At 39.1% G+C, this 17691-nt stretch overlaps 1 long non-coding RNA gene and 1 pseudogene across 1 annotated transcript; both read right to left on the bottom strand.

Annotated features, from left to right (window-relative positions):
- Nucleotides 1-496: 496 nt before the first annotated feature.
- LOC146477308 (uncharacterized) lies at nucleotides 497-2937 on the bottom strand. Its single transcript, XR_014865386.1, has 2 exons — nucleotides 2562-2937; nucleotides 497-1490 (listed from the first exon to the last, which is right to left on the bottom strand). It is a non-coding gene; the product is annotated as an uncharacterized LOC146477308 (long non-coding RNA).
- Nucleotides 2938-13499: 10562 nt separating this feature from the next.
- LOC146477307 (kelch-like protein 3) lies at nucleotides 13500-16914 on the bottom strand (annotated as a pseudogene).
- Nucleotides 16915-17691: the final 777 nt, after the last annotated feature.

Here is a 17691-nt window from a genome sequence, read left to right as displayed (position 1 = left end):
ACCAATCTCCTGTATGAATTGTGCCATATAAGCCCCCGGCTTTGGCATCTCAATATCGATTTACAGGTATTACTTATTACCATGCACTCTCTTGTACTATCATTATGAATAAAGAGCATTATATATTATATTGTCTCAGTTGTTCAATAATTATTGTATTCAAACAGAAGAAAAATAAAGAGAAAAGTCCAAATTCTCCAATGCCAAAGGTACAGTGTAAATTCAGTTCAATTTCTCTACCCCAGCCAAATTCAATTCCCTTCTTCCCAGGCATGGTACATGGTCAAATGCCATGTGGGAGGGGGGGGGGGGGGGACAAGGCATTTATTTTTTGTTCAAATTTGACTTGTTCTCCAACTCATGACAATGTTCCACCCGTATTTAGAAGCATAGAGCTTACTTGATAACAAATGACCCGTCATGAGCTTAAAACATGAAAATGAAAACATTTAGGGGTGGTCATTTGGATCTTTTGAAAAGCACACTCAAAGGTTCAATGGCATGGCTCAATTTCATTTTGACCTTTACTTGAGGTACTGATTTGTTGACTTACAAAATAATAGCTCTTTATGTCATATCTTTTTGACTCAATAGCCATAAAGGTTAGCAACCATAACTGTAATTGAATATGGATATTTGAAAGATACATTTCAATATCAAGTGAAAGATTAAGTAGAAGAGAGACCCTCAGTTATATTTTTGGGATTTCTTTTCACAACAGCTTAAGGACGGTGCCTACTAATAGCAAAGTATTTTTGCACGGTTTATCACTATGCAGGAAAAGCAGATCTTAGTAGCGGGTATTGAAAGCCAAATTTAAGGAAATTGGGGGTAACCACGCATTTTTTAGAGATAATCAAGTAACAATTATTCTAAAAAGCAGCAAAATACAAAGCAATGTAGGGCGCTTTTTTTTCCAAATTGAAGCTTTATTATCTCTGAAAAATGCATGATTTCTCCCCAATTTTCTTTTTGGAAACCAGAATCACTTGCTAAGTTCTGCTTTCTCCGCATAGTTTTAAAGTGCGCAAAAATATCCCTGTAATAGTAGGCACCACCCATAGGAAACCCGAGCATCTCCAGATGCACAGAACGTATGCGCAGTAACAATAGTAGGCACCGTCCTTAAGTTCTAGAAAGGACTAAGAATCTTTCTTCCAATTAAACATTACTTAAAAATGTTGGTCATTTTGTATCTTTGTACTCTAAGTGGTACATATATACCAATCTACACAATTTCCTGCCAGAGAGGAACAAAATTATGACCATTTGCATCCAATCCATCATTATATGGGAGAGCCTCCGTCATTTAACCCTACAAACTTGAATATCAAATTTTACATAATTTTCCCAAATGACGAGAGGTCAAGCTTGACAATAACAGTTCAACAACATCTGTTGTACACAATGTCTTTTGAGGAAGTGATGAGTCATAGGTGTCTTTGAAGTAGCAGTTTCTTCAGCGGTCTGCGCAGTTTAAGTATTGAATTCTGAAAAGAAATAAAATAAAACCAATATTGCTAATGTACTGTAATAAGCAGTCAAACAGTCAAACCTCTTGTAAGTGATCACAAATTAAATTCAAATAAATTCTGACATATTGAGGGTTATATTTTTAAAAATGATCTATCATTTCAACAGTCATAAACAGTCACTTCTAGCAAAATTCAATGTGGAAATTACAGGTTGATGGGGTCAACCAAGAAAAAACGACAACAACAACAAGAAAACATTGCCTTTAATCATCATAACAGCTATTATGCTATTTTAATGCACCTGCATTTTTTCTATTTAAACCCATAACACCTCGCACAGCAAATCTTTATGGCCGTAAAATTGTTTCATTAGATGAACATAAATGGCCCAGCATAGGTCAGTGCGTTGCCAAAAAATAATATTGATAATAATATATTATATAATTCCATATTATGAGTGTAAATAAAAAAATGAGAAAACTCTCATTAATCTCATTCTAGTGAGATTAAAAGGCTTTTTAAATTATAATAATAATAATAATAATAATAATAATAATAATAATAATAATAATAATAATAATAACAATTCTTTATAAATAAATTGATTCTAAAACGACATGTACACGAAATGCAAAAGCCCCTTAAGATTCGTAAGCATTCTTCAAGTCCATCCTTCCTTATTATAATACCATAACCTCCCTTAGGTAGATGTTTACCTCCTATAGGCGGATGTTATGAGTTGGTAAAACTGAAAATATTTATGAAATTCAAGTCAATGATAGAAAAGCTCCTTATGATCCCAAGTTTCCCTGCTCGAGAGTAAGCTTCTATGTCTATGAATTGACTTTTATAATACACAAGTTATAAAATAAACACTGTAAGCCACTGTACCTCCCTTAGGTAGATTTTAACCTCCTGTAGGTGGATGTTATGAGTTGGTAATAAAATTAATGAAATGACACTCAGGTCAATGATTAGAAAAGCTCCTGCAAGATTGTAAGTTTTAATGCTTGCAAATAAGCTTTCCATGTGTGCGATTGTGCCAGTATAACACATACGATACAAACGTGGTGCTATAAAACGTACCTCCCTTAGGTCGATGTTAACCTCCCGTAGGCCGATGTTAACCTCCTTTAGGTCGATGTTAACCTCCCGTAGGTCGATGTTACCTGAGCAAATCTTGACTGTTTTCATAGTTCCACGTTTCTTCCACAAATCGAACGTAAAATCCTTGAGGTCAGTGTTCAGACGCCGAGAAACGAAAGTGGAAAGAACTCTGTATTCTACCATAACGAATCCTAACAAACGTTCCAAGTCTTTATTTCCCCGACGTCGTCCGCCATTACTACTGAAAGAGAGTGAATGCAGGTCAATTTCCGGTATAATCGGATCTCGGTTCGTGGCTGCTCCGAAGAATAACCTGATGACGTCACCTCCCTTAGGCCGATGTTATCTTTTCTCAACCAAGCCGGAAGTAACTTCCGCGTTTAAGCATCCCATCATGCATCAAAGCTTGCGACCCACAATCCTTCAGTGCTATTCCCAGTCCTCATCTTATTGGTTGGTAAAATCCAATATGGATGACGATCTTGAGGTTTATGCGTGAAATTCGTACGTGCAAATGTCATCTGTTTGAGACCTGAAGACTTCTTGGGTAAGATATTGCCCGTCAGCGTTAACAAAATGCTGGCAAGTTAAGTCGGGTGTGCAGAATGTAAACTCTGACGAGGTGAATGCGCAATAGTGAGTTAAAGGCTGCTTACATGTACCCTCTTCGTTGGCTAATTTTCATACAAACAAAAGAGTTATTTATCAGCTGCCATTTATGAAAAAGGTCTGTGCATAAAGTGGAATCTCGATTATTTGAACCCTCAATTGAAACACCCAATTCTTCAAACCAAAAGTTGTTTCCCTTACTGTAGATCACAGGTCACCAAAGCGTATGTGACACAGGTTACCATGCAAGCGTGATTTAAGAGTTTGTATGGAGTTAAAATTAAATCGAAATTTAAACAACAATTTTCCCTAAAAAACCCACAAAAAATATACTAAAGTCTGAAAAAGCTTACCCGGTGTGTTTTGCTGTGTTTTCAATTCTCTTCAGTGCTTCCAAACGCTGTTTTGAGTGGTTTATCTCTCAGCAGCTGGTCCACATGCATCACTGTATTATGGAAAATTGCGAAGTCAATTCATAATAAAAACAAAATTAATAATACAAAAGTCAATTCATATTCTCAAGAGACCTTTCTTGCTGTCACGCCAAGCACGGCTGGATGGTACAGAACTGCACTTAGCCGGGAGGGGGTGTGTGTGGTTTGTTAGGTGCCAAAGGCTTCCCGTGGATTTCCCCGGCTGGGCACATTTTAGTACTCGTGCCTAGGTTTGACCGTGAGTTTGTTCCAACACGGCTCGGTCGGCGGCAAAAATGGCACCCAATTTGAAATGAACTTTGTTTTCAACGAAGGCCTGTGTCTCAATAAGTAAACTCCTCCGTAAATGAGCTACCCAGGAGGGACCGCACATCATCCTTCTTGCCATATGGTAAGGCAGGTAAGCGAGAGCTTAAGTTTCAAGCAAATTTTAGCGAGGTTTTGGAAGTGCTCTCCTTAATATATTATTACAATAGATAATTATTATTTTATCCTTACAGGAAGCCAGGGTTTTCAACAAATTGTTTCAGTTTGTGGAAAATATGCCACATACCTGAAGCTGTACAACCCAGCGATTGTGTACCTTGCCAGAAACTGGGAGATTTGTCTACAGCTTGCAGAGTGCATTGCATGAATTCCTGGAGGTTTTCCATCTTAGAGATAATGGAGTAAACCCACTGTGTTTTCTTCTTCAAAACTTTGCATCAAAGAGATTGAAATCTGTTGGCTTCTGGTTTTGCAAAGTTAACAGTTCAAATGTGGAGAAGTATCATAAGTTCTTTGTCACCAATAAACCATCAGTCAAATGTAAGATTTACTGATTTGAAAAAGAACGCAACTGTAATCACAGATACAGCTGATAAACTGGCCAAGAAAAGTGATAAATCAGAATGGGATCGTGCATGTAAACTGCAGCTGGATCAAAAACAAATTAAAGCAAGATAACTTCCTCAAAAGGGACAGTTCAAGTTGATGATGGTGTAGATGAAAATGTGCACAATTTCTCTGGTCAAGACATTGATGAGTTAGATATCTATGAGTTTTCTGATGGGACTGACATTTGCACTAACTTTGTGGCTCAGCACAGCACAGCTGAATCAGATAGCAAGTCTGATGTCTGTCTGCGTCAGTCTGACATGTCTGCAACCATCAGCTCAGATCTGTATGACGAGGTTTTTGGTCGCTATAACTGTGGGTTGCTTTCAAGTGAAGTACCAAAGGAGCTTTCTGCTTTAACAGAACATCAACAACAGGAAGATTTCACTTTCTTTACAATGCCAAATTACATCTGACCCTGCGGAGTTACAATATTATCGCCATTTACCAGTTTGACCAATGTTGTATACCTCTTGGTTCACTTTGAGCTGGTCGGGTTTTGGCTTCACCAAGATGTCCTGAATTTGTTTCTTAATAGTCTGCACCACTCCTGTTTGAATCTGGAAATTTTACGTGAAATTGTGAACTGCTGGAAATCGGATGACTCCTTGGGTAGGTTTTATTAGTAATACGTGATTTTTGCAAGTTGGAACAGGATATAACATGTAATAACCTGCCGTGCGGTGCAAGCAGGACATATAATGTATATAACGGCCTGTACACAATTTAATAGGAGGGATGGTAACCCTTTTGCTTGGGTTACAAACTAAGGGTTAAAGGTACCCTGAGTCAACTATACAGTAGGTTGATTGCACCGCCACCATGTAAGTGCCAAAACAAAAGAAAATTTACACACATAGTTTGCATAAAAATGGTGGACTTCCAGAGGAGAAAAATCATATTGCTCCTAACCACCAACAGGGCCACCATGATGTAACATGCAATCAACCTATACTACAAAGTGCGATGTGGGCGAAAGCGTGGGAAAATTGTAGAAAATTTTAAAATTGGCTTGTGGAAAGATCAGAGGGTGTCAGTGGGGTGTAGCTAGTCTATGAACAGTTAAAAAAAATGTAGTTCAGTAAGTAAACTGTTAAAAACTTGATTTAGTAAGTAAACAGTTAAGCAAGAGATAAGTTAGTTAATAAAAGAAGAACAATAATTATATTATGTCATAATCTTGTTACCTGAGATGCAGTCACATTTGCTGACGGCTATTCTTCATCGCACAATGGTTTTGAACAGTTTCAGTAATCATCGCAATGCAACAACAACTTTATTTGTACCCAAATTAAAGAATTATGTTACAAAATTAGGATAAGTAAAATAAATATATCTTATTCGATGGTTTTACATATAATACACGCGGATATTTTGCGAGTTGCGTAGTATTTTTCCGAGCCCCAAAGGGGCGAGGAAAAATACGAGCAATGAGCAAAATGTCCGCGAGTATTATATGTAAAACCATCGAATAAGAGATTTATTATTCCACTATAGAAAGATTTTGTTATTTTGGCTTCTCTGTTTTGGTAACAGTTTTCAAATACACCCGGCATTAACTGTCCATCGGTATATATGGCGCGTACGAATGATGTAAACAACACAGAAAGCCAGTTAAATGTCTTTAATTTGATTACATAAAATGAAAAGATAAATGACAAGTGATTGGCATGCTAAAAACTTGTTTTCGAGTCTGCATCGTTTCAAAAACTATTCTTCGTCCAGTCCGGACATTGTTGCTCCTTTTTTCTGCCTTTTCCGTCCGTATTCGCTCTGTTGTAAACCGGTCAAACCGGGACACTACAGTGTATTACGGTCTCATATTTTGCGCGTTCTCTTGACCTTATTTGGTGAAATGACATCATATATCATCATATATCCTTTTCGTGCCTCGTGGCACATAGGGCCTTCACAGAGCTTCTCCACTCCTCTCTATTGGTTGCTGCGGTCCGCACCTCCTCCCACGATCTCCAACCTGCTTCTTGCCTTTCTTTCTCTACTGTCCGTCTCCAGGTGGTTTTTGGTCTTCCCCTTCTCCTTTTACCTTCTGGTGCCCAGCTCATGGCAACATTGCAATCATCATTGCGATCTTTCCTAAGAATATGGCCAATCATTTTCCATCTTCGAGACATCACTTCCACACTCAGTGGCTTCATGCTTGCTCTTTCCAGTAGCTCTTTGGCACTGACATGGTCTTGCCATCGGATTCGGAAGATCTTACGTAGGCATCTATTATGGAACACATTCACTGCTTTATCATCTCCTTTGTTCATCTTCCATGTCTCAGATCCATAGAGTAACACTGGCACTACCAGTGTTTTATACAGCCTCAGTTTTGTTTTCCTCGAGATGTTATTAGAGATCCAGATCTTCTTTAGTTTGTTAAAGGCACCTCTGGCTTTCGATAACCTGTTCTTCAAGTCCTTCATACCGCCTCCCTCTTTACAAACTTTCGCCCCCAAGTACACAAACTCTTCGACATCTTCAATATCCTGCCCATTTATTATGATGTTTTCTTGGTTCCTTGCATTGATCCTCATCGTTTTTGTCTTTTCTCCGTTGATTTTGAGTCCCACCCGTCTGGCCTCTTCGTCCAGCCTTGTCGTTTTATCCTGAATCTGCTGCTTGGTAGATGAAAGCAGAGCTATATCGTCCGCAAAGTCCAAGTCGTCCAGTTTTGAAGTAAACTTCCACCTAATACCGTTTTCACCACTGCCAACCGTTCTTCGCATTACCCAATCCATAACAATCAAGAACAAGAATCCCGACATACTGCATCCTTGTTTTACCCCAGTTTTTATGTCAAACCACTCACATGTTTCCCCCTGATCTTCTACAGCACACTTGAAGTCGTCATAAAATACTCTTACCATTTTCACGATCTTCTCCGGGATTCCATACTTAGCCATTATTACCCACAGGCTTTCTCGGTGGATAGAATCAAAAGCCTTCTCAAAGTCTACGAAGTTCAGGTACAGGGTTGCCTGCCATTCGCTGACCTGCTCAATAATGTTCCGCAGGCTGAAGATCTGGTCTGTTGTACCCCTCCCCTTTCTATAACCTGCCTGTTCCTTCCTCAGCCTTCTATCCACTCCATTTCTCACTCGCTCTATGATGATTCTACCGAGTACCTTCCCCACAACGGACAGTAAGGTTATTCCTCTCGAATTTTTGCATTCTTTGAGATTCCCTTTCTTCGGCAACTTGATAATTAGCCCTTGCTTCCAGGGTTGGGGGATCTTCTCAAACGTCCATACTTTTCCCAACAACTGATGGATTTTTGTTGCTGAAAACTCTATGTTTGCTTTCAATAGTTCGGCCGTGATAGAGTCAGTTCCTGGCGCTTTCCCATTCTTCAATCTTTTTATAGCTTGTTTGACTTCACCTAAAGTTGGTTCACTGATTGAGATCTCTTCAATGACGTCATTTAGTTCTAATTCATATACCTCATCACTTAAGACTGGGTTTTCTGGTTGGTCTCTATTGAGTACTTCTTTAAAGTGCTCCGTCCATCGTGCCTGTACTTCGCCTTTTTTATTGAGAAGGTTTCCATTTTTGTCAAACACTGCTGTGCTTTGCTTAGGTTTTTCATTGCATAATATCTTGGTGAGCCCGTATAGTGTCTTCATGTGTTGGTTTCCTGCAGCCTCCTCCGCCTCACAAGTGATCTTCTCCATCCATTTCTTTCTGTCTGTCTTTATGCTTCTCTTCACTTCCCTGTTCTTTTCTGCATACTTGGCCCTAAGCTGCTTCTTAACCCTTTCTGACCGTGTTCCCAGGATCTTCCTATTAATTTCCTCTCTTTGGTCTATGAGGCTCCATGACTCCTCACTTATCCACGGCTTCTTCTTCTTCCGAGGTCTACCTAAGACTGATTCCACCACCTCTGTATATGCCTTCTTCATCACCTCAAAGTCTTGTTCCACTTCTTCGCTTTCTTCAACTGCTGTTTCCTCGTTCTCCAGGACTTGGTACCTATTTTGCAAGGCAACGTTAAACCGCCGTAACACCTCTTCATTCCTCAACCTTGCTGTATCGTACTTGACTCTACATCTTTTCTTCCCTGCTGTTTGTTTACTCAATCTCAACTTGACTACTGTACATACAAGATGGTGGTCGCTTCCGATATCTGCAGACCTGTATACTCTCGTATCTTTCACCGAATTCCTAAATCGCCTGCTGATTAGTACATGGTCTATCTGGTTCATGGTATTCCCATCGGGGGAAACCCACGTTACTTTGTGGATGGTCTTATGAGGAAACAATGTCCCTGTTATAACTAGTTCATTCATATCACACATATCGCAAAGCCTTTCTCCATTATCATTTCTTTGCCCCAGCCCATGTTTACCCATCACACTTTCATACGCCCAGTTGTCGTTTCCAACCTTAGCATTCATGTCCCCCGTGACAATTAACATATCATGCTCATTGACACTGTCTAGCACATCCTGTAGCCTCCCATAGAACTCATCTTTTATCTGCTCATCTGTATCTTCAGTGGGTGCATATACATGTATGATCGTAAGTTTTATGTATTTGGAATAAAATCTGGCTTGAATAACCCTTTCGCTGATCGGAGTCCATTCCATCAGAGATTGTGCTGCATGTTTTGACATCAGTATGCCGACTCCCTCTCTATGGTTGTCATCATCTCTTCCGGAGTAAATGATGGTTTCACCCTCTGCAAGTCGCATTGTTCCTTGTCCTGTCCAGTGTGTTTCACTGATGCCCATTACGTCTATACCTCTCTTTGTCATTTCTCTCGCCGCCTGTGCAATGTTGCCACTCCTGTAAAGCGTCCTTACGTTCCAGTTGCCTATCTTCATGGTGTATTTAGGGTGTATCAGTGGCTTGATCAGCCCGGAGGCGTCCTGCTGGCTTTGGCTCCTGTGCGTCATTAACTCTCTCCGATGAGGTACTGCCACAGTTCCCCTTTGAAATAGTGAATTCACTCTGCTTCTGGTTTCTGTAATAATTGTTTTTTTACGGAAGAGGGTTATCAGCCCTCTGCCCAACCCCCAACCTGGAGGGCCAGTGGGATCACTCTTTGTCTGGCCCCTACCCTTTGACCTGTTTGGCATGGGTGTCCCTGCCAGGAGTACGAGACTCCAGCCAACATAGCTCTAGGGGTCACTGGAGCACGCAAGCCGCCTCACCACGACAAGGTGGCGATCCCAATCAAGGCAGGGTGAAATGACATAATAGTGGAATAATAAAAATGAGTACATGGCTCTCCAGAATAACCATAATGGGCTAATTAGAAACTGGACAGCTATCCCTCAGGGGGGGGGGGGGGACTCCCATATTTGAGCTATATCGGTATGTGCCGCTGTGAAGGGTATGGTTTTCAGCCAGTTTACTCTTGAATAGGGTATATAGAAATCAGAGAGTTGTGGTCTAGAAAAGGGTATTATTTTCTGTGAAACTAATTAGTTGCTTGAAGAATTTAGTCAGAGAAAGTTTCCCGGTAAATGACATTTAAAAATCGGAAATAGGTCTCTAACAAGGATAGGGTAGTGAATTTCGGTGTTTACTCTAAAATAGGGTTGCAAAATAGAGGTTAACATGGTCTAGTATAGGTTAAGGTTCTCAGAGTCCCAGCGGCACACACCCCCAGCTAAAAATTATGGGAGTACCCCCCTCCCCCCCCCCCCCTTAGGAACCATCCTTAGTGATTACATCAATTATTTTTAGTAGTTGTACTTGCAATGGCCTACTTAATCTACCCTACAAGTTAAAGTCAATTTTTTTATAGGTGGATAATTATCCTTGTTATATACCTAGACTTTCACTCAACAAAACGAGCACTGTGATTGGTTGATTCTTGGTCACGTGCCCCTGATCAAATACAAATGTATCCCGACAGGGATACAATTCCGCAGTTGTTTTCTTCTCAGTTGTTTGCTTGTTTGTTTGTTCTCTGTGATTGTTGAAGGGAAAGTCTTAATATGTAACAAAGCACTTAATGTATGGTCCCTCGGGAAACTAATTTGTTTTTTTACCCTCAAGTCCGGATGTTTCCCGAGAGGAAGGGACAAGTTGCATTAAATTTTATGCAACTAATCCCAGGACTCTCGGGAAAACAAAACTAACTGTTTCCCTTGGGACCATACATTAGTGTATATTATTGTTCTGGACAGAAGCTACTTTTTATCTCCCAATTACAAAAAAAAGTGACAAGAGCACTAAATATTATAGAAGCCATTTTGAGGCCGTCTGGCAACTATACAATAACACCACAGATAGAGTGCAGGCTCAGCACTTGTCACGCGGTAAGTCACACAATGGGTGAAATCTGAAACAAATGGTACAGATAGTCAGAACAGGGTTTAAATCAGAGGTCAAACTAAATTAAGGGGGCAATTCACCTAAACGCCATTTTTCTTCCACTTGACATGGCTTCAACGGCAATTTCTCATTCACGTTTCAAGCAATCCAAAAACCCTATCATTATCCTGTGAATCTGTGTTGTGGGGTATTTTGTAAATTTTTGGGTGATTTTTGGATATATTTGGGAGGAGTAGTTTTTTTTAGAAGGATTGGTTAAATTAAGAGAAATAAGAAATATTGAAGATTTAGTGAAGTTTTAAAATTAGAATTTGTATTTAATAATTAATAGACGGATACCAAGTTAGTCCACTAACAACCCAGGGTGCTCTTGCGTGGGTATCAACTGTCTGTTGGTGTTCCAAAAATCATTTTCTTTCTTCTATCCCTTCTTAAAACCTCTTTGAATTTCATTCAAATTTAGGTAAATTGCCCCCTTAAAATTAAGATTTCTTTGTCAAAAATATAACAATTCTCCCTAGAATCAAATATGCTACAAAATTTACTTTCTTCTGTACGGTGATCAGTTGCTAGTTTGTTAGCAAGTCACCCTTTATGCCCCGTTGTCACCCTTCGAAAAGATTTCCAGCTCCTGTGAGTAAAAGGAAAGTAACAACGGCAGTACTGAAAGCCAGGTTGCTCTTCCGCTATTTCGAGCGCTCTTTTCAATTTTTCAAAAGGTCTGGAAACAAGTAGAAAGTTGTCCCAGGTATGTGAGTTATCCCTAGCAGAGCGTTTACAAGGCAGGTAGGGTTACCCTGGCGCCAGGGTAACCTTATCTGTCTTGTACACACGTCACATTAAAATAGAGAAAAATGTGCTAGTCCTAGGGTAACTCTCTTGCTAGGGTAACCGTAGCACTAAGATGTTACCCTCTCTCCTTGTAAACAGGTCCTACAAAGCCAACTGATGCTCAAAAAGCTTATCTATCGATCAAAAGCTAGCTATCAATTATTCCTTGTTCTTTATTCCACTGCCGAGCCAAACAAGCCACCAAATACACAGACCCAACACTTCAGTGAGCCACACATTGGTATATGGTAAATTAGTGACCCTGCATTCTATAGTTCCTCCATTTGATCACTAAGAATCAATAATAAAAACTTTTTTTGTGTGTGTGTATTTTGTGATGGTAAGTTTTTAGGCTATACTTGAAAGAACAAAACTCTCTCATCCCTAGGAAATGCTTCTCAACCTAGGGGGAACACTCTCTGGCTGTGGGAAGGCCGGGATCTATACAGCAGAAATCCCCAGGACAAACAGAATTAGGCAGCACTTTGATCGAACAGTAGATTTTAATTACTTGAACGTAACCAAAGAATATTTTACAATATTCTTGTAAATGACAAATTAACCTAGATATTAAAAGAAAATTTTTTGCTAAACTAATGCAAAAACTAGTCTTACAAATACAGCCTTATTTACTGTCCATTGTTGAGACTGTAATTGAAAGTTGCAACTGCTGTGGTTTGTACTACAGTTTTATTAATTAATTAATTAATTAATTTATTTATTTGCCATAAAACACAATAATGTGATACAAAAGGAACAAATAAAGATATGGCAAGGAGACCTGATCAAGAAACCATCAGGCTTATATAAAGAGGTCATTTTGAAAAAAACAATGAAAACAAAATAGTGCTGCGTGTATGTTGCATGAACAAATCAGAATTGATTTATTTCAGTAAAAATTTGTACATTCATTTCTTGCAGGTAGGGAAGCTAGATGAACCTGTTATATTCGTTAAAGAGAATTCCAAGTTCAAAGGACCTAGATAAAGAATTGGAAACTGTTTAAGATTAGAACGACAGGCATGTGACCACTTGCTCCTGTGGTGTCATTTAACTATGTACTTGACTACTAGTTAAAAACAAATCAAGAAACATCAGAGGCAACAACTGGTTATGATAGCAAAATCTAAATTTAGCAATGCAAAAAGGATCTTAATACTTGAAAAATATCTTATTCATCCAGTCAAGAAAATAAGGGAGTGGAATGAACTTCATAGTCTGAGTTAGTCATAACTCACACAGCACTTGTCACTTCTGTAAGAAATATATATCCTATTAAGTTTGACACATTATGTAGGTGACCTGAGGCTATGTTACAAGATGTAATGTAGGGGTATATTTATGTTTATATACCGGTAAGCTGAATTCTACACACATTTGATTGGTTCTTACTTCTGATCTATGGAGGACAGATGCATAGATGTTGTCACCATCAACAACTTTTGCTTCTTTATTATATAAAACAAAATGATAGATTCCATGTTGCCATGCGTCTGTTTCAGTAATAGAACACACAAGACAACAAAATGTGGTAAGAACATCAGTGACACAATCGTGACACATTTTCACGTCATCTGTGATCTTTTACTGAACAGACGCACAGCAACATGGAATCTATTCGTTAAGAAATACAAGGATAATTTGCAAACAAATTACATGTAACTAATGTGGTGCTTCCATGTAAGGTGTCAACATGGGTGCCTAAAAATTTTTGCTGTATTTTCTTGTTTAAGTAGTTGATGGCCAAATTAAAGGGAAAAATTTGTGTTAAGTTTCTTCTAACTGGGCTTAAAATAATGAAATCGATTTTTCGAGTGTTGACCGAGAGCTATCAGAAAGCTACCGAAATATCAAAATTGTCTATATTTTCTACACAATTATTTTCCCAGATTATGTCAATAGGTCCGACATAAAGGAAGCTAAAAATTGTTGTGACTTTTTAGATGTCTAAGAAATGCTTGGCACTTCGACCAATGACTTCCCGATTACAATATTATATTTAACTCAGGCTAATAAGCAGATAAATTGTCTTTGGGAACATGCTTGAATTGAATTAAATATCTTTCTCAGTGTAATCCACATTCCATGTTTTACACATGTACAGACCGAATATCATTGATGTTTTGCCTAAGAATGAATGCAACAGTTCAATATAGCACCCCTTCAATGAGCATTTTCAAATTAAGCATCCCTTTTAAATAAGACTGTGTTAATATTAATATTATTGCTGTCTTGAGTGAGTACGTGTTAAGTTCATTATTAGCACCCCTTTTTAATAAAAACTACCACCCAAACAAGGGCATCAACTGCATTTTTTGTACTGAATGATTGTGCTGTTCCGAAAAAAATCTTTACCCACTCCACAGAAGGTCATCATAAATTCCTAGAGGAGGGGGTTCTTAAAAACCCAAATTTAAGAAGCAAAGTATAAAGATGAAATGGAATTTCCAGGAGGTGGGGGGGGGGGGGAAGGCATGCAAAATGAAAAAAACGTCTGTGGGGGGAGTATGGATGTTTTCTGGAACTGTACAATCAGAGCCTCTATAAAGATAGCAAGCTATGGACCCAGTGTAGACTGCAAGCAGTCATACTTTTTTCCTCAGATCACTCGTAAAAAGTGACGGTAAAATTATGCTAAATAAGTGAATTGAATGTGGCTACAGAACTAAGGAGAACAAAGGACTGCTCATGTTCTGTGAACCCTGAAGCTGTGTAGATTGAATAAAATGGCTACTCTGAAATTGTATCATTACTTCTGTTAGTGTTTTGGACTGTGTAATTAACAATTGTTCACTCAGTGTTTTCACATTTGGATGCGCATGTATTTCAAAAACAAATGAGTCATATCTATGTCACGGATAAGCGCTCTTCCTTGAACTAATAGAACAGCTATTAAATGAAAAAGTCATCAAAAACCCCTGAGAAGGAATATTTAACAGATCCAGATTGTAAACTCAAGGATAACCTTATTCACAACCCCACATCATTTCTAGATGCGAATATCAGCTGCACTTAACTCATACAAAAAGAATATTACCCAATCAATAAACTTTAATACATTTTAAGGCCTATTCAGCCTCAATTACAGAGCAGAGGGTATTTACCTGGTGGAATTCATTTTTGTAAATAGTACAGTAAACACCCACATAAAAGAACAAGTGGATTAAGAACCTTCAGGGTGAAATTCATCATTGTAGATGCCTGTTATAAAAGAAACTTACAACAAATATATGAAGACTTATTCAGGCTGACCTTGAAAACAGTAGGTTCTTAAATGTAGGTGTTTACTGTACCACAGAATTTTTTTTTTGTCACATAACCTGACCTTTAAGCCCAAAGAAATATTCAATTTTGAGTTACTTCTACCGTCTGGAAAAGCTTATTTTACCATCAAATGATCTAATGTCTATTTATAAGCAAATTTTCTTGCATGGCATTCCTACAGAATTCCATCGGTGTTCTATCCTGTTATACTTTTACAAGAGTTTTCACACTTTTTATCCCTAACTACCTTACAGCTGAATTTTGCCCTGTTTAACTCAGTGGCTTGAGTTTGTTGATCACTCCTTTGCAGAGTCTTGCAAAAGAAGCCTGAAATCTGTTACCTTTCTCTTTCTCCCCTGCAGTTTCAAAGCTGTTAACTGGTATAACTGATTTCTCTATCCACTCATTCCTCTCTGAAACAAACTCCTCAGCTGTTAATTGTCTTTGGCTTCTCCCTCTTTGAGTGCGTGTCTCGCCACCCAGAACATACAGCTTTCCTTCACAGCACACCATGTTTGCATTGCATCGTGGTACTTTCAGGCTGGGCATCAACTGCCATTCATTGGTTGCGGGAGTGTATACTTCACATGAGCTTAATAAACTACTCCAACTCTGTTTCCCACCTGCTATGTAAACCTTGCCACTCATGGCAGCACCAAAACCACTGTACCTTGAATGATTGATATTTGCAACCTCTTCCCACTTGCTGTTGTTGAAATCAAATCTTGTTGTTGTTGCTATGGCATTAAAGTCAAAATCCAGAGCACCACCTATTATGTACAGGTATTGCTCATCAGTCACAATACAAGGGTAACACTGTCTATTGGGTGGGTCCAAAACTTTATTCCAACAGTTTGTTTCTGTATCATATCTGAAGATCTTTCCTTCAGAAATAGCACTTAGACATATTGCATAAAGATAACCCTTCCAAACTGTGCAGCAGGTAACACTGCTCAAATTTTTGTCACTTTGGACTGCACCCCAGGCATTGATGGTTGGTATGTAGTGTTGCATTACCCATCCCCCACCCACATTGCATGTACCCGGCAGGTAAATGTTGCCCTTACACTGGGTGGGAGAACAACCTTGACCATTGAACAGTTTGTCAGCAAGCTGGTACCACATGTTTTGCTGTGGAAAGTAACACAGTGCCTTTCTCCCTCCACAGACAAAAATGCCACTTCGATGTGCCTCTAGACATTTCCTTGGCTGGTGATTAACCTGCTCATCAACAGAACTCTGCATTAATTTCATAGCATCAACCACAAAATTCAAACCAATTTCAGTGTTTCTCAAGATTAGCTCTTCTTTTGGTAAATCATTCAGTACAAAGTCACGTGACAAATAGGTTAGACGGACCTGATGCAACAATTCAGGGAAGGCTTCTTCTCGTTCACTCTTGTTGTGTGACACCCACTTAACAATTCCCTTGAACACATCTTCCTCAGCACCCACAGTGATGTCATCACTAGACACCCATTCCATCACTTGCTTCATGTCGAGTTTCAGGAAATCTTCAGTTTCCATGACAACACTAAAACTTGAGTTGATCACTTGGCAGGATTTTTCCTTCAGTTCTAGGCACTGATACTTGTCAGCAAAATAATAATTGAAAATGCAATTGTCAATTGTTACAACATTCCTCAAGAAATTACCTGCCAATGTTTTCAAGCCTGGTAACAGAAGATAATCTGCTGTTCCAAACAGATTGTGGGCTCTTTCTTCGGTCACCAAAACCTTTCCAGTGTAAACATACTCCAGCATGTCTTCCATAACAGCCGCAGTTGCCTCTTCAAGCTCTATTTTGATCAGTTGTTCTTTGCTTTCTTTCATGTCGCTTGTTAGAAGAGTTAGAAAGAACGGGCTTGCTGCAGCTAGAACAGCTTTGTGAGCTTTGAACTCTTTGCCTTTCACGACGATCGTTACATCGCAGAAACTTTCGCTTGTTCGCAGAATATCAAGACGTTGAGTGATTTCCTGACAATGTTGGAAGCATCTGGTGACATAGGCTGAGAGAGTGCCTCCATTTTGAAAGCGAAAGCCGGTGTCACAGTGATTTGGGCATCCCCGAGTTTTGGGCACCCCCGTGCCCAAATCCCTAGTGATATGGGTATCCCCGGTAGGGATGCACAAAACACTGACAGCGTAAAATAGAGCAGACTGGGGCAAGTCAATCTTAAAGACGAAGTGTTAATTGTCTAAATATTTGGTTTATCAACAGAGTCGATGACTAAATGTAAATTGGCCACCGTAAAGAGAACTAAAGAGATATTCGAGTGCTGACGTTTCGAGCATTGTGTATAGCCCTTCGTCGATCAGACGAGGGGCTAACACTCCATATGTCCCATATGTAATCACTCGAATTTCTTTACGGCGGCCAATAGATTTCCCACCAAGCAGCACCACCGCATGTACAGTATCTTTTGAAAGTGATCCCTTATCCTGTTGTCTCAATTCTAGACATTATTTTACGCGAAATGAAAACAAGACGTCGCTGAACACAGTTTCATCTGACCCTCATCTGCAATTTGTCTTTGTGTTGTTTTCCTAATTACGCGCTGAATTTGACATGTGCAAACATGTGTTTGGTACAAATCTTTCCAATGCAGGTAAACGTAGACAAATCTGGGCATTTCAAAGCCTGCTTTGTTTGGCGATTAAAAATTTAATCGCTAATCAGTGAGTACATCATAATTGACGGTACAGCTGTCACGCAATATGAAGGTCGCCTGAATGTCAAGTTTTTCTGTTCTGAATTGATCATTGATGTTTACTCATTCGATGTCCAGCCCGAAATAATAAAA

Source organism: Pavona decussata, unplaced genomic scaffold (genome assembly GCF_977016875.1).
Source record: "Pavona decussata unplaced genomic scaffold, jaPavDecu1.1 SCAFFOLD_71, whole genome shotgun sequence".
Classification (NCBI taxonomy): domain Eukaryota; kingdom Metazoa; phylum Cnidaria; class Anthozoa; order Scleractinia; family Agariciidae; genus Pavona; species Pavona decussata.
The sequence above is the reverse complement of the archived record's forward strand: the minus strand, read 5'-3'. Positions and strand labels throughout refer to the sequence as shown.